The sequence below is a fragment of the Balearica regulorum genome, chromosome 1 (genome assembly GCF_011004875.1).
Source record: "Balearica regulorum gibbericeps isolate bBalReg1 chromosome 1, bBalReg1.pri, whole genome shotgun sequence".
In the NCBI taxonomy this organism is placed as follows: Eukaryota; Metazoa; Chordata; class Aves; order Gruiformes; family Gruidae; genus Balearica; species Balearica regulorum.
Window position 1 is genome coordinate 121,669,403 of NC_046184.1, and position 17,084 is coordinate 121,686,486.

At 44.5% G+C, this 17,084-nt stretch overlaps 1 protein-coding gene across 11 annotated transcripts in view; it reads left to right on the forward strand.

The window, feature by feature from the left end:
- AGPAT3 (1-acylglycerol-3-phosphate O-acyltransferase 3) overlaps positions 1-17,084 on the forward strand; it is a 94,947-nt gene that overhangs the window by 16,802 nt on the left and 61,061 nt on the right. For 7 of the 11 annotated variants that reach the window (XM_075773280.1, XM_075773274.1, XM_075773255.1 and 4 more), the window contains one exon: positions 16,694-16,763. The exons of the other annotated variants lie outside the window; for them this stretch is intronic. The gene's annotated coding sequence lies outside the window, so the exon portion shown is untranslated. The remainder of the gene's footprint in view (positions 1-16,693; positions 16,764-17,084) is intronic. 11 annotated transcript variants of the gene reach the window in all.

Genomic DNA, 17,084 nt, shown 5'->3' on the forward strand with positions numbered 1-17,084 from the left:
GCTTCGGAAAAATATTTGTCGTGTGAAGAGCAAAGTCATTCCCTAGCAAAAACTACTTGCATCTCTATGCTTTCGAATCCTCTGTTGTTCATCAAAACACCCAAATATATGTTTAAGTCCTCTTGATTTCAAGATTCCAGTGTGTCCTGAATGAAGCTGATATTTTTTAATCATCATTCATGAAGAGTATTTTGGACTTTGATAAAGGGGCCATAGTTGCAAAACCACCTTAGAATAGAAAATATGACAACCTTCTTGAGCTGTGGAAAAAATTATTAGGGTGGATTTTAAGAGAAGGTGCAGCTTCTGAAAAGCAGTCACATCAATGGTGCAAATTCGGGTAAGACTCATGGAGTCTCTGAACGTTGTGGTTCTTGGTAGCTGAATGCTTGCCTGAAATGAAGGTGATGCCAGTTACTTGGTCCCTAAGCATTCAGCTTTTATTAAAACTCCTTCTATGTAGGCGCATATAAATGGTCTACATAGATTGAGTTGTTTATTATTTTGAGTAAGCATTTAATGTTTTAAATACCTTTCCAAGAGGGAAGGCATAGAGTGGAAGGAAAGGATTTTAAGTATACGTTCCTCTTCTAATTTTTTTCCACGTCCAAGAGAAAGACAGAAGCATAGTTGGAATTGAGCAATAGGCAGTGCTTTAAGCCTAGAAATAAACAATTAGAAACCTTCCCCTCAGATCAGTAACTGATAGAATCACAGCATGGTTTGAGTTGGAAGGGACCTCACAGATGATCTAGTTCCAACCCCCCTGCCATGGGCAGGGACACCCTCCACTAGACCAGGTTGCCCAAAGCCCCATCCAACCTGGCCTTGAACACTTCCAGGGATGAGGCATCCACAGCTTCTCTGGGCAACCTGTTCCAGTGCCTCACCACCTTCATAGAGAAGAATTTCTTCCTAGTTCCTAATCTAGATCTAACCTCCTTCAGCTTAGGGCCATTACCCCTTGTCCTACCGCTCCTTGCCCTTGTAAACAGTCCCTCTCCAGCTTTCCTGTAGGCCCCTTTAGGTACTGGAAGGCTGCTATAAGGTCTCCTTGGAGTCTCCTCCAGGCTGAACAACCCCAACTCTCTCAGCTTCTCTTCACAGGAGAGGTGCTCCATCTCATGCCCATCTCTGTAGTACCCAGCATTTCAAGTGATGTTTAATCCAGGTTATTGCACTGCTGAAAAGCAAACATGCTTTCCTTTGGAGTGCCTCAAATGCTGGTTGCAGTTAATGTGTCTGATTTCAGAAGGTGTTAACTGTGCTTATTTTTACCTATTTTTCTTTCTCTAAAAATCAGCCAGTACATTGTATATGGGGCAAAATACATTCTATTCACTGGTATGTACATTGACAAGCAAAATCTCTTACTTAAGACAGCATGTTATAACATTATAATGAAATGGGTAAATAATACTATAATTTGTGCTTTCTAAATAGTTCAAAGTGTGTTTGAGGATTGTAATCAAGTGCTGCTTTGTGGCATAACAAACCGGTGGCCGTGGGGCTGAGTATGTTTCCAGGGGGTGGGTGTAGCTTGGGTCGGAGGCAGCAGCGGAGCTGGCAGCACTGTGGTTAGGGCTGGGCGGTGAGGCAGGACACCAGACTGAAAAGCCAAGCGTGGCACCTGCAGAAACGCACTTGTGAGAAATTATAACTGCTCCTTGTGACCGTGTTGCTGGGTAAAATGTGCTCAAAAAGAGAAATATGCTCATAGTGACTTCTGTAGAACTTGCTGAAGTCTATGACAATATTTCACTAATTCATCTGCCTGTGTATGAGCAGCGCCAGGGTTGGCCTCGGCAATCCAGAGGGCATTTGTATGTTTGCTTTACCTTTTACCCTGATTATGTGACTTTTCCAAATGGTGTTTATATTTTAAGCAACATGAGATTGTGGCTGGATCTTTGAAGGATGCGAGTGGTGTTGTACACATAAGGGTCAGTACATACTTGCTGCTCCTCTCCAGACATGCTCCTGACCAGCGTGGGCTGGTGCCAGCCATTTTAGCAATGCCTTCCTAATCCTTTGTCATACGAGCAGTGTGCGTGGCTGGATGCATCTGGCGGTAGCAGGGTGTGCAAACACATAAGCATCTGACCAGCTGTCTCTTATGCTGGTGATACTGTGAGGAGCTTCATCTGCAAAGAGCTTGGATTAAGGACAATGCGTGAACATGGCATCGTCCATCCCTTTGGGGCACTGAGCCGGAGTGGCGTGTGGTGAAGTTTCGTGAGCCGCAGGAGGTGCAGGCATAGGTGAAGTTGGGGAGGCTGTTCCTCTGTCTGTTCCTGGAGGGTCCAAGCTATAGATGGTGTGTGGTTCCTCTGCTCCTGGAGCAGCAGTCCCCGCAGTGGGTCAGCTGGCAGTGTGTCTTCCCATGGAGCTCCCTGCAGACCCAAGCCTGCCTGCTTGGCAGCTGCGGGTCCGTGGTGCTCTGGGTTTGTCTGTTACCTAGCAAAAGTGGTACAACCTTATTTCTTGGTTTGCTAAAAGTAGACTGGGATTTGATATTTTAAGGTTGTGGTTGTGCTGTGGGGCACGGTGAAGCTGGGAACTCATAAAAGAAAAGCTGTAGTGCCCCTAGATGTCTCCTCTGAAGTGTGGATGAGGTCTTAATCCATTTACAGCTGAATGTGCTATACTTAGGATGCTCTGTCAATATGGATTTTTATTTTCCATGTGCCAGTAAATATTTTAACTCTTAATTATTAATATTGTTTTGTTGTTTTATGGGTTCCATATTCCTGAAACAGCAGTCTTTTTTTTAAAAAAAAAAAAAAAAAATCTCTCATCTACTTAGGAAAAGTTGTCTTTACATATGAATTTCTGTTTCCTGTGAGGGTAATGAGGAGGCAGCTTTTGCCTCCCATGATATGTGTAAATAAATGAATGTGATGGATGTAGTAATTGTCTACATCTGGAAAATGAGAATGAGAGGAAACCTAACTGTATGCTTAGGCTGAGCACGAGATACAAAAACGGGCTTCTGTCTTGTAGATGCTGTTGACTCTCTCTCGTGGAGCTTGAAGGCAGACAGTCTTAATGCAGGATCCAGATCTGTCAAATTGAAATAAAAATTAAAAAAAAGTCTGGTTTCTCAGGATTTGACTGTTCATTTCTCTCTTTTTCCTTTGCCCTCCTTTGTGTTCAGAAATTTAGTACAGAGAAAGGAAAAAAAAAATTAGAACTGACTTATTTGGACAATGTTTGGTTTTGTACAGTCAAATGTTGTGTTTTTCTTTTTTTTTCTTTGATTGTAAAATTTTAAAAATCATGCTGTGAAATTAATCTGAAAAGCAGTAGGCAGATTAAAAAGGAATACTCTTTTTAAGACAAGTAATGGAGCTCCCAGGAGCGGAGTGGCTGGAAGCAGGGGAAAATGTGCACGCAAGAAGGAATAAATCTTTTTTAAGTGTTAAACAGCAGAGTCATAAAAGCCTTTCTGCATGAGATGTGAGTAAACTGCCAGCTGTCTTTAGCATTCGGGAAGAATTACTCCCCTTTCCTTGAGTCATTCTAGAGTCATTTGAGTATATCTATACATTAGCAAGGTTTTTCTGTCTCTCCTCCTTATACCTTCAGAGTGAACGCTGCTTGGGAGCACTTCATGCAGCCTGGGGATCACTGAGCTGATCTAGAGTAGTATTACACAAGTTGTAAAAAGACTATTTGGGATTGATGGGGACACACATGCATGTCTCTAGCTGTGGTTACTGTGGAGGTTTTATCTTTTGTTTTTTGCGTTTTGTTTTTTAAATCTTAAGTGGAAGAAGCTGTATGGATGAAACACGAATGTAGATGGAAGCAAAAGGGAATGTACCAAATTCCCATTTTTACTTCCCTAAGACTTTCAGGAGGCTTATTTTCACCGTATTTGAGTTTTGCCCATTACACACAGCATCATACCTGTACACAAAAAGTTTTTTCTGCCTTTTTCTGCCTATGATAGTGCTCAGTTGCAGAAAGTGTAAGCTTTTATGCAGTGTTTATCCACTTAGAAGTTTCTGTTTGTGTGTGTTTTGCTGGATGTGATTTTTGGAGTAAAGATAGGAGTAAACTCGGATCTGATGAGGGAATTGATCCTCTGTCTGCCTCTAGCAGAGGTGATGAGAGAAGCCTGCTGTGCTGCCCTAAATAAACTTTCTTGCTGTGTTGAGAGAAGCTGATTGCTTTCATTGATAGAGCTGTAAGCGAGACAAACCAGCCTGCTTCAAAGCCTCTGTGGCTAATGAATCAGTCAGTATGTTTTGATCTATTGTATATAGTTTACCACCTCAGCTACTCTTGACTATAAAGATCTGAACTTATACCATTATGTGGCAAACCCTTTTAATCTGGTTATTATTATTTGATCCTGTAGTTGGGACTTAAAGAAGCCATCAGAAAGAGCCCAGCTAGGTAGTCCCTTGTTTCCTGCGCTTTTGCGTATCTGTACCTGGTGTCCTGGTGTCTCCTTTCCTTTCGCATAGATCACAACGCCTGAACACATCTGATCCCCCACAGAGCTGGTGTCCAGGTAAAGTTTCACTGCTGTACCTTGTCACGGAGCTCGAAACAATGAAGTAAATAAACAACGACTGTATTGATCAAGGCAGTGGGCAAAGGAAGTGACTTTAAAAGAGCATCTGCTTCCACTTGTCAGTTGGACAGGGGATCACCAAGTGTAAGGAATTGTCACCGGGAAGAATCGGGCTGTGTGTGAGTGTGACTGGGGGCATGTTCTAGGTTTAGCATTTTCCTGGCTTATTGTCAGGTGGCATTGTGTGCTGCCTATACCACGTGAGGCCAGTTGGAGTACCACATGGCAAGTTGGACCTGGGTGCTCTGGTACGGGGAATTCTGCGCTTGGAAAACTCACCCTTGAAATGCTCAGTGATCTGAGGAAACAAGCAAACAAAAAAAGTTGTCTTTTCCCTCATGGCCCCTCCTCACCCTCTCTCCAGCCCCAGTCTCCTGCACAAAATTGGTTTCTCTTGTTCTGTTTCTTTCCTTCCTCCTGTGCATCTTCAACTAAAACAAATAAAATCATAGAATGGTTTGGGTTGGAAGGGACCTCAAAGATCATCTAGTTCCAACCCCCCTGCCATGGGCAGGGACACCCTCCACCAGACCACGTTGCCCAAAGCCTCATCCAACCTGGTCTTGAACACTTCCAGGGATGGGGCATCCACAACCCCTCTGGGCAACCTGTTCCAGTACCTCACCACCCTCACAGTAAAGAATTTCTTTCTAACATCTAATCTAAATTGACCCTCCTATCAGCTTAAACCCATTACCCCTTGGCCCCTTCAGGTACTGGTAAGCCACAGTTAGATCTCCCCAGAGCCGCCTTTTCTCCAGGCTGAACAACCCCAGCTCTCTCAGTCTGTCCTCAATGATTACGTACATCCTTTTGCTTTCTCTCTTTAGGCTGCTTTACTCATTCTACTTCATTATCTGTATGCTCTCTTTGTTTCCCTTTATGTCTCTTTCTGGACTTTCTCTTACTTTCTTTCCCTACCCCTCTTTCATTCCCCAGCTCCTTCACACACCCACCCCTTGGGTTCTCGGATCACAAGCCAAAGGTAGAGGGTGTAGGAATTATCCCAGGGTTAAAGGCTGTGTCTCATAAATCTGTACACAATAACTTGCCTCCAAGAAAAATTTCCAGACTTGATATAAAAAATGGTTAGTCATGAAGACTATCCTGGCCCTTTGTAAGTTCTGGTGGCTGGTGATCTTTGCTGAAGTACATGACTTGTGACCTGACTTTTTATTTTTTTTTTTTTAGTTTCATCCAGAAGCTGATGGGTCTTGTTTACCAAACTTTAGTTCCAGCAGCTGGGGTTTAATTTGCTGTAAACCTTGTTTCTATGTGGGGACTTAGACTGTGATCAAGTCTGTGGTTTTTTGTTGGGTTTTATTTTTTTCTTTAAACTTGAAACAGCTGTCCTTGTTGAGTCTCCTGCTGAAGACTTGTTTTCTGGTGGTTGAAATTGTTTGTGAAGCTTTTCTGTGCACATGTTTCAGTCTGTGAACATAATCCTTGAACTACCAAAGGCAGAACTGGACCGGGCAATGCAGATGCATGACAACCCTGTCTCCTGTTTTGTATCAGCCCCTTACCACAGCAAGGTCCTGTTTCTTTCTCCCATTCCTCCCTATGCCTCCTGGCCATCACCCTGCATCTTCAGCATCTTTGTTCACTCTCGTTTCTTCTGCCTCTTCTATGGCTTTTCCTTTATCCACTCTGCTTCTTCTCGCTCAAGGACTGGCCCACCTTCTGATGATGTGCATATTTTCCTACTCACCATTTCCTCAGGACCTAATTTTTATACTTTTTGGGCAGAGGGACTGACTGGTTTGAAAGCCATTGAGCAAATACCGGGAATCTGTTAGTATGGTTCTACTCTTCAGACTGGCTTTGGAGGAAACAATGATCCCAGATCACGAGGGTCACCAAACTTGGGAATGAGCTATGCACGTAGTGCTCTCCATTTGTTTTCAGTGGCTCAGTGTTTAGAATTAAAAAAAAAAGCTACCTCTTTGCTTTTCCAGGTGCCTGTCAAGGCTTTTGTGTGGTAAGTACTCCTTGTGGTCACCTGGAAAAAAACAGTGAAAAAAAACAACAGGGCTCGTACACAGGACACTGCCAACCTATCAAGATTTTAATAAAACAGAATTTAAGAGTTTTATTTGTACTACAACAGTAAGACCCCATTTGCTTTAAGTCTTATAATTTGCAGGGGTTGAAATAAGTCTTGGAAGCTGTTGATTTCTCAATTCACAAAGGTAGCATTGGAAGATATTTAAGGAGAGCAAACCCCCCCACACTCCCCCTTCAATTTGACAGTCAGACCAAGCCTCTTCTGGGGAAAACTGTCACTTGCCTTGGAAAGGTCATTCACATACGCAAATAACAGCAGGCAGGAACAGAAAACTCTTTCAGAGCAGGTGTCCAGAGATGCAACAGAAAATATATGCTTGTCTCTTATTATACCTGTCACCACAGAAATCTGGTGAACGAATCTCCAGTTGCCAGCAGGAGAAAGAAGTTAAAATGAACAATAAATAAGAGCCCGTGGGGAGCACCTGAGGCATCGTCTTTCACACAGACAGAAAACTCTCTTCTGCTGTGTGGGAAAAGAACAAATAAGTAAAACTTTAGTATGCCACTTGATGGGACACATGTGGAAAAATTAAAAGGTCAAGTTACTTGCAGTTCTTGCTGAAGTTAGGTCCTTATCTCTGTGCTGACAGAATCGAGAGCAGGTTTTATTTATTTTTCAGAGAAAGGAGAGGATCAGTCAGTCTGGCATAGGAATACAAACCCACTTTTGTTCCTCAAAGTCTAAAAATTGCTTGGTGGAATAGAATGTATTGTGTGAAAAACCCTTGGAGCGTATATACATTTGTGGTTGTAATTTTTCGTTACATGGTTCTTTGCATGGAGAGTACAACAGTCCTGGAGGTGGGTTGTTACCCATCACTGAGCATGTTGCAGATGAGGAGACTGTCGTAGATCCAGTGGTAAACTAGTGTTTGGTTGAGCAAAAATAGGAAATGCAGTTTTGTTCCATAATATTTCTCTGTCCCATAAAGGCAGCTTGGAAATAAATGTTATCAAAGCTGAAGCTAGCTTGTACCTTTTATTATGGGTCAAATTTAACTAATCTGTGACCTAGCTGGAGAGGGGCAAGATGATTCTTATCAACTCTTTATAACTGAAAAAAAGCCATTTAGAGAATAGTGCTTATTTATCAGACTTCCCCTTACAGGCAAGAGTACCTGGGAGCTTTAGCTTGTGTGATGAGTAAAGAATTCAAGTTGTGCAGGGGTTTTTTTTTTTAGTAGTGATGGTAGATTTTCATATGAAGTACTGATAATATATTTTAGATAAGGATTGTTCCATGTAAATACTCCTGTGCAGGCATGTATTTGCATAAAATTTTCCATAAAAGTAAAATAAACCAGAACATGTCCACCTTATGGCTTTGACTTACCTCTCTTTAAATCAGCAAGCTTGCATGGCAGCTTCATTTTGCAAGTTTAGCATGCTGTGGGCTCTTCACTTAACTGCTGTTTCGTCTCCAGTGTTCACTTTCCAGTGCGTTGTAGGAAGCTTTTTGAAGGACACCAGATTTTTGTAAGTACAAGCTCAAATCCCAGTTCCTGCTATTCTTCTGTCCTTTGCCATTTCCATTTTTGGGTTGCTGACAGACAGCAAGGTAGAACCATTGCTTGGTGGCACAATCCTGAGAATTATGAAGATATTTAAGCTGCAGCACATGTGTGTGTGATTGTGCAGCCTGGTTGCTCCGGCTGTTCAGCTGCAGTGGTGCTCAGCTGAGCCAGGTGGAGGAGGAAATTGAACTGCTGCCTTTGGATGCCCTTACCTGCAGCAGCCTCTCCTGGACATGTTTTTGCATGTGGAAATGAACATGGCCTGACTGGGAGAGACAACTGCACAGGACAAGGGTAGCTGCCTTGTGGGAGCACAGCCTCTGCCTGCTGAAGGTCAGTTTGGCAGTACTGGTCCAGGGGAGCTCTGCTTTGGGAGCACACGGATGTGACAGTTCGTCTCTGCCTGGCTCTCTGTGCAGCCATTGCTGCCTGGGAAGTTGCTGTGTATCACTGCTCCTGTTGCTTTGCTTCCCAGTACGGTTTCTACTTTTGATGTAAAGAGCTGCTTGGCAATATGCTGAAAGACTTTAGTGCAGCAGTGGCTCCAAGAATGTCTTGGGGTCACTGATGAAGCCATTAGCCTTGAGCCTTCCCTTTCCCAACTAGGCTTCCTGGTGTGTCAGTAGAGAATTGATCTTAATCTTGGAAATTCACTAACTAGCAGAGACCCATGATGTCAGGATCCTTAACCTCATTCCAGCATCTTCATCAGCAAGAAGAGATGTACTTCTGTAGAAAGACATTTTCCTATGGCTGCTCTGGGCAATGGCTTGCTCACCATTCCCCTGACTTCAGTGTTTCTCAAGCAGTGTTTTTGTAAGGCAGATGGATGGCAGCCTGGAGGATTGTAGGGAGAGTGTTCATGGCAAGGCTTGACGCTGCAGGCTTGAGGGCTGCTTTTTGGGGGCTTGAGCTTGTCTGTCAGGGGAGTGGAAAAGGGGAAAGGTGGAAGCCTCATTTGGCAGAAGAGGTGCAGTAACCGCTGCAACACACTGAAGAGGCAGGACGACTGCGTCTGCAAATTGCAGCAAGTCCATTGGACTGAATAGTGGTCCTGCCTGAGGCTTTGCACTCCTGTTTTAGTCTGAGGGCTTTTCAAGCTTTTTATAAAATAATTTTATAGAAAACACTTGAAGTTCATTTTGCATTTAATCTTACAAAAGGTTACTGAGTGACGTTAACAGTGCAGACTTTAAGCCAGTGGACCGCAAGTTGCTGCAAAAATTATCCTTGAACTCGTGCAGGTTTCATGAAATACAGATGTAGATATGTCACAAACTCATAGCTTTTGGATGCATATGATTGATACTATCCTTGAGAGGACTGCATTGACATGGGTTTCCCTTGATCTTTATCAGGTGCTAGAGAATGTTTTCTGTCTTGGTGTTACTTGCATGTACAGTAGCAAAAGCCTTGGGTTTTGTTGTTCCAGCATTTTGCAATTGGAAATCCTGTGGGTTTCCTAAGGGAATGTGCTTGTTCCTCATGTGCTGTAGGATGTGCTTGGCTGGGGATGATGATTTTGGCCAAGAACACTGCACCAAAATGTTTTCCACACAACGGGCTGCTCCTGCATCAAATTCAGCAGCTGGTTCCTCATATTGCTATCTTCTGCAGTGCTGTCCTCTGCCAATTCTCTCTTCTCTCCCTAAGGAGAATGCACACTGGTGAGCTGATTCATCAGCCCAGTGATTAGCTATGCTCAGATTTGTCCTTTCCCCAGGCTTCAGAGTATTGTCCAAACATGAACAGGAGTGGATGGTACTAAGGTATTAGTGAACAGCTATGATCAGAATTTATCCTTGGTGTTTCTGAGGGTCCTGTTCTCCCATTTGGAGGTGGTGCTATTTCTGTCCCCTTTTGCAGGCAACTGCCAGATCTGCTTAGTCTGTTCCCTACATTAAGCTTTTTGATTCCTTTTATCCCTGCCCTCCAATTTGGTTGTTCCCTGTTGTCTGCTACTTAAACCCCTAGAAGTGAAGTGAGCTGCCTGATAAAGAGATTTTTTTTTTTCCTTTTGTTCTGCAGCTGTTTCTTCCCTCTTTGGGGAGCAAACACTGAGGTCGGCCAGAGGATTTACATCTAGGTGGTGATAATGTGAGTGTGTGTGAAGTCTGGTATCTCTCAGACTTCAGTGGCTGATAAATGCTCTTGGTTAGGATAGGTCAGCATGCACATTTAGTGCAGGAGCTGGGAAAGTACAGAAATAGAACAAGAAATTACTGAAAAAATATTCCAGTCTCTAGAAATAATGATAAAGATCTTGTTTTTTTTCCCCGCCTTGTTTAAAATATTGTTCCTTACATCCTTTAGTGTTGGAGAGCTCTTATAATCTCCTCATGTCAGAGTGAGTCTGGATGTGAGGAAGCATTCCCTCCATCCCTTGATATCTCCTTTATGTAGGATCCAGGTACCCATCCAGGATCATGGAGGACAGGGAGGGCCAGGGCAGTAGGCATCTCTCATGCCTGTCTGTAGAGGAGTCCTTGCGTGGGAGGCTGGTGATGGTTCATGGCAAGGTGGAAAGGGGCCACATTCGGGAAGCAGTAGGTTGATCAGCAATGCACTTGGTGGTGTTGCTTGCTGGAGTGCTCCGACAGCTGCAGGACCCAAGAGGGCACTTCTGTAGGAGGTCCAAAAATGATCATGACTGGAGCCCTTGTTGTCCACCCTGCTTAGCTGTTGGCTTGACACGTGACTTGTTTTAGACCAAGATTGGCCTTTTGGCCTTTAGCAGCATGGGTCTAGCTGTAGAGTAGTGCCTCAAGTATCAGTGGCTGCATTGCCTGGCAGGGTATGCGCAAAAATGGAGTGCTACCCTTGCCTTAAAGTGGCTTGTGACTTCTACAGCAATTTGCCCTGAGCCCATCAGATTCCGATCCAGAGAGGCTGATTAATACTAGCTCTGTGTTTGATAATCTCTGGGTTTTTGAATGCCATGTTTGGAGGAGGAAGGGGGAAAATACACCTATGTGAAATGTTCAGACTCAGGATATTGCTCAAACTGGAAATCAAAGGACTATATGGTATGTTTTTTTGTCCTTATCAGTTGTTCAAATAAAAGTGCTAGTCCCTCTTTTTTCTACTGGTTGTGCTGATTGTAAGCACAATAACAAAGGTGCATATTGGAGGGAAGGGAAGATTGAAAAGGCACCTGTCCATCAGATGCCTGAAGCAAAAGTTTATTAAAACAAACAAAAACCCCAGGCAACAGAACCGTACTGTAGTATGGCACACAATACTCATAATGATTTTTAGCAGAAGTCATCTCTTCCCCACAGTGCCAGTGCTGGGCTTTGGCTGAGATTTTGGAGCTGCTCTCTGTGGTTTCTTCTCTACAGGGGAGAGAATCTCTTTGCCATGGGAGTCGTGACTGGCTGCATCTGTGTTAACCATGTGTGTGTTGCAGTAGGAGCAGGCCAGGAGATGGGATTTCAGTTTTACGTGCTTTGTCTACTTAATGTTCTTTGAATTTGAGTTAGCCTACTCCCTAGACTGACTGTCCTCCCTGTGTGTGCGCTGCAGAGCTCTGAAGGAAAGCTGTCTCACTAATCTCTGCTCTTTGGACTGTTGCTTCAGGAAGTGTGAAATTGTCCTCTTCCTTGTTTCACAGAGATGATGCTGGCATGTCATTGCCCTGTCAGTGGTGTCTGTGTAAGCCTCTTGTGGGAACAAACTTAATTCCTTTTTCTACTTGCTTGAGTGACCTGTGCAACCTGCTGCCTGGATCCCCTCTTGACTCTTGAGATTAGTGATGTCAGGGCAGATGGGTGGGTTTTTTCACCATCACCTGCTCCAGGGGCACACCCAAAAGACCAGACTCTCACCTTCCTGGACATCCTGTTTTTTGGAAAAGAAGGCAGAAGTTAGAGCTTTCTCTGAAGTTTTGCAGCTGCTTTTTCTCTGGCCCTGGTGGAGAAGCTTGTTCCGGTAGGATGCCGTTGCTCTCGAGATATGAAATGACCAGCAGTGGGCACAGAGCTTTTGTGTGTGAAGAGGCACAGTCAAGGCCTTCTGCCATCAGATGGTACAGCATCTCTGCTGTCACTGAATGAAATTGTAGCAGCCCAGACCTTGCGCAAAAGAGTGACTGTCATCTACAAAGTCTCGTGACCCTCAGTTCTTACCACTAGTGGTGAGCTGATGTGGGGTGAGCAATTTCAGTCTGGCTGTAGCTATGATCAAGGTTTACAAGGCTATCTTCCAAACCTTTTACCTCCATGTAGTGGGAGTTACCAACAAGATAACCTGGGCCTTTGCCCTCTGTGGATCCCCAGGCAGTGTAAGCAGTATTGATTCCGGCCTGGTGCCTGGCTCAGGGCCACTGTTGGATAAACAGTGGAAGCAGCCCTTTGGCAGTCCTGCCAGCTTTGGACCATGGAAGGGTATTTCTAGGCCGTATCCTCTTATCTTGCCTTACTGAGGTGAAACGTGCTGCCTGGTTCTGCCTGCATAAAACGTGAGACATGAATATTTTTCAGTGCCCTCTGAATCACAGGTGGCTGCTGTGGACACTGAGGACATGGGTGAATGTTTTCTGAGGCTGTAATTTCAGCCTCCCACATCTGCTTCCAAAAGTTGGAGCACCCAGCATGGCACTCATCTAGGACACTTATCAAAGAGGAAAACCACTGCGATCAGTGGCCGGGAGCAGACAGAGTGAAATGAAGGAACAAAACTATGTGCCATGACTTACTAGTGTGTGAACACGTCCGTGCTGAATAAAAAGCAAGAGATTCATGATGCTACTCTGGATCTGCTTAACCTGCCCTTCCCATGTTTGCATGTGTGTGCACTCTGTTCCTGGTGGCACTCAAATCCATTGTCCCTTTTTGCCCCTTTTGATTAGTCCCGACAGCATTTTTGCTGGGCCTCCAACCCTTTGGAGCTTCCTCGTGTCCAGGTTTGTGCCTGTGACTGCCATCATGTTCCTTTGAGGAGACCTCATCTGACGCAGTCATTTGGCATTCAGAGGAAGGGGAGTGGGCTTGAGGGGCAGTGTCTCCTGGGTGAGGAACGGAAGGCAAGTTTGGTCAGATCTGTCTGGCTGCTGCCATCTCAAGGGAAGAGGTTGGTGAGGGAAGACAGTGTTGCCTAGAGTTTTTAAGATGAGGATAGTCAAGGAAGATGATAAACCATACAAGTGTCTGATATCCCAAGTGTGCCTTTGGGGAATTAGGCCAGGATTATTTTTATTAACATTAACCAGAAGAGCAGAGACCTCTTCTAGAGTTGTGATAACAGAAGTCCTGTCAATCATCACTATATGGAGCCTGTTCTTATGCTGTGTCTTCTTGGCCCAATTAAAATACTTAGGCAGAAGCTCTGTGGATTGGGGGGGGGGGGGAGGGATGTGTGAGCTGCCGCTGAGGCTGGCAGCCTTCCCTCCCTCCTGCATTGCTGTACCCACTGGTGTCTGTGTTTATGAGGTGGAGACTCGGGATGGACAGGAAGGATTTTGCAGGAGCTGCCACCTCGCCAGGCTCTCTGCCCAGCTGGCATTGAGCTGATCCAAAACCCTTTGTTGGGCCTGCTGTGATTCCCTGTGCCAGCCCAGGGCCTCCCTCCTCCCTCTCTTCTCTCCTCCTCCCCTCTTAAGTACCCCCTCAGACTAGAGGTGCTACAGTGGGTTGGCCTGCTACTGCATACATTGCCCTCTGTCTGCAGAAACTTTGGGATAAGATGCGTGGGTTTGGTGAGTAGGGGCTTTTTTTGCCTCTGAGACCTGCCCTACATCAGAGGACCTTATGGAGGAGAGAAAAACAAACTGTTTGGTCCCTGCTGTATTGATATAATGCAGGGCTCTGACCATTTTCCCCAGGTTTGTAAAAACAGATTTCTGCAGTGTAGTGGGAGCAGCAGCAGGAGATGGAAGGCAGTATAAACCGATAGACCCAGTTTTGCTCCTCCTGTAAGGGATAAGTGAAGTTGAGCTCTGAATAGGATACCCTGCCATGCGTGGTAATTACCTCTTCGCCATGGCCAGTGCTGTAGTGCAGGAATCTGTCCTGCCACCTGCTCAAATTTGCAGCAGTCGAAGGCAGAGAAGCATGGGGAGCACAGGGGGAAGGGAAGAGGCAGAGAGTGAAAAGGAAGGAAAAGGGCTCCCCCCCCAAATTGTTGATCCCTTTAGGGGTTTTTTTTGCTGAACTGTGCTGAAGGGAGATCTGGTTGGGAATATCTGGTGGCCTTTGAGGGCATCCCGTCAGTAACTGTTGTGAATCTGCTCTATGCCACGCAAGAGCCCACCTGGATCAAGGGGGTGACCTAGGCTCGTGTGCTTTGGTGTTGTGCTACTGTGCTGGAGAAGGAGGGAGCCATAGTCAGGGCCTTTGCGGGCTGTGTTAGCAGAATATGCTGTGTGGAGGTGTGCTTGGTCAGCAGGACTGAGCAAGGCGTTTGTACCAGGCAAGCAGTGGAGAGACGCTTTCTCGTTCAGCTGCTTGCCACGCTGTGAGCAACAGCAATCTTCTGTGCTTGTGGAATTGCTTTTAAAGGCATGACAGCCTTCCCAGTCAGACTGCTGATGTTGTTTGGCTCTCTGCAGACCCAGGATCAGTGCACTGTAATTCAGCTTGAAGGCTCATATGCACACATCCTTCTTCCCTAGCAATGGGTATAGCAAATGCACTTACTTGGGTTGGAATCAAAGGTGTTAATGCAGGAGGTTGCTGGTGTTGGCCATGGGGGAGAATGGACAAAGGGAAGTGTCCATTCCCTGAACATCGATGTTTCCTCACAGGAGTTACGTACAGTTCCTTGGAATGGGAAGCCTATAGACTGTGCTGTCGTACAGTACCTCCTGCGTGATGACCCTGGCCCCAGCTTGTGTCACCAGCGGGGTTTAGAGTGACACTGTAGGTGGATCTTCTGATTTGGTTTCATCCAAAGGGAATGTGGCTTGTGCACACCAAAATCATGCCGTGGTCCAAGTCGCAGAAGCAATAGGGCATTCCTTTCAAAAGCAGACTGGTGCTGTGGGTTAATGTGCTATTGTAGATCAATCGAGTGTGCAGCTTCCCTGGTGCCTTTGATGCTGGCTGCGAGTAGGGCTCAGTGGTGGTCTTGCTGGACTTCCCTTGTTGCTTTTTCCAGCTTCTCTTAGTAGAGGCAGGTGCTGGAGGTCTTGCAGTTTCAGTTCCTCTGAAAGAAGCTATTTTTGTAACTCACGTGTTCTTGGTTGCAGCATGGCTGTCCTGGGAGCGACCTCCCAAGTTGCTTGTTTGGATGTGTCCTTGTGAGTCTTGTGTTTGTGGCCCATGGTAAGGAACCAGCTCGTATCTGCAGCACATCAGGCAGCTCTAGGGCTGAGGAGGGTCTGTGAGCAACTCTGTGTCTGTAATTACAAATGGCTTCTACCTAGCTGCGTATTGACTTTTACGTGCACATGTTACGTATGGTCAGTTTGACACCCAAGTACTAACAAAAGCCACAAACCAGCTTAATTTGAGCATTAAATAATAGAGTAGAAGGGAAGATCGCCAGAGGCAGCACCCAGGTTGTTCATAATGCATGTTTCTGGACAAACTTTTCTTGATGTGCTTATTCTGGAATTTAATCCATTTTGAAAAAAGGATTATCCAATTCACAAAAGGTAGACAAATTGTCTAAAAAAATAAAAAAAATAAAAAAATTATGTGAGCTGAATGGCTTTAATCCAGGAAATAAGAATAAATTGGATATGCTGTTCCTTTTCCCACAGATGTACTTCTGTTAAGCAAACCCTAACTTTGGTTTGGTTAGAGTATGTATTTTTTGGTTTGTTTTTAATAAACAGAGAGGATATGCAGTGTTTGATTTCTGTCTTTCTAAGGTTTTGGATGTTTCTGTTGCCTTGGTTTGGGGCACTTTACTCTGATAAGTACTTTTTGGTGGTAGGGGAGGAGTTAGCAACAGTGAATTTCCTTTTTTTTTATTTTTTTATTTCATTTTGCGTGGCTGCAAGGAGAGGATTCTTGAATTCCAGCTAGCTATTTCCTTGTCTTTAGTCTTCTATAGAAGACTAAACTGAAACAACAGCTGGATGGGAAACATTTTAATCAGTCAAAAAATAGTTCAAAACTGGGTAGGACAGTTAGGTGGGTTTGCTCAGCTGAAAGCCTTCAGAGCAGCTTGTGTCAAAGTTGTGTAAAATTAACCTGAAGTCTTGCTGCCTTCCATAGTGCAATAGTGATGCAGTGCAAGGTCTTCAAAGACAAATATACAAGGGTCAGTCTGAGGTAATTGAGGCACATACATTTTTAACTTGGAAAGACTATTTTTTTGAAAATCCATTATTTTACCTTGTGGCAAGTTGCAGAGTCAAGTGATTTGCACTGTATGAAAGTAGTGATAACCTGCCACTGACCAAACTTATTCATTTGATATCAGTACGTGCGCTGAGATATTTCTGGTTTTGTACTCTGGAGTCCCTCAGCTGCCGGTTGTTTATCCTGGGATCGGAGAGCTGTTAATGCGTAGGTAATGCCACTTGGAAAAATACTTAGAGGGTATGGCTGAGTGATGAGACATGTCTGTCTTGTAGGGAATATCTGGAAGGAAGATAGAGTCCTTCAAGGTCAGAGGAGAGAGAATTTTCAAGTTTATACACAGAGGTAAGTATTTCACTAGTATTTTCCCTGCACACTCCCCCTTTTGCTATTTTGATGAGTGTTTTAAGAGATCTATCATAACTCAAAAATCTAAAATAACTCTGGGTAGTTAACAGGTATCTTTCTAGAGCGGGAAATTCAAACACTGTTAGCTTCAAAATACAAGTTATCTTCCTGTTTTGGTGGATGTAAGACCCTGTCTTAAACTATTTTCTCTTTTTTAATGAAAGTTTACTACAACTAGGAGAAGCTTCCTTGACACAGTTCTGCTTTTCCTGTCTATCTGATGTATCTCTTCCCACACAAATAGCCCACACCTTTGAT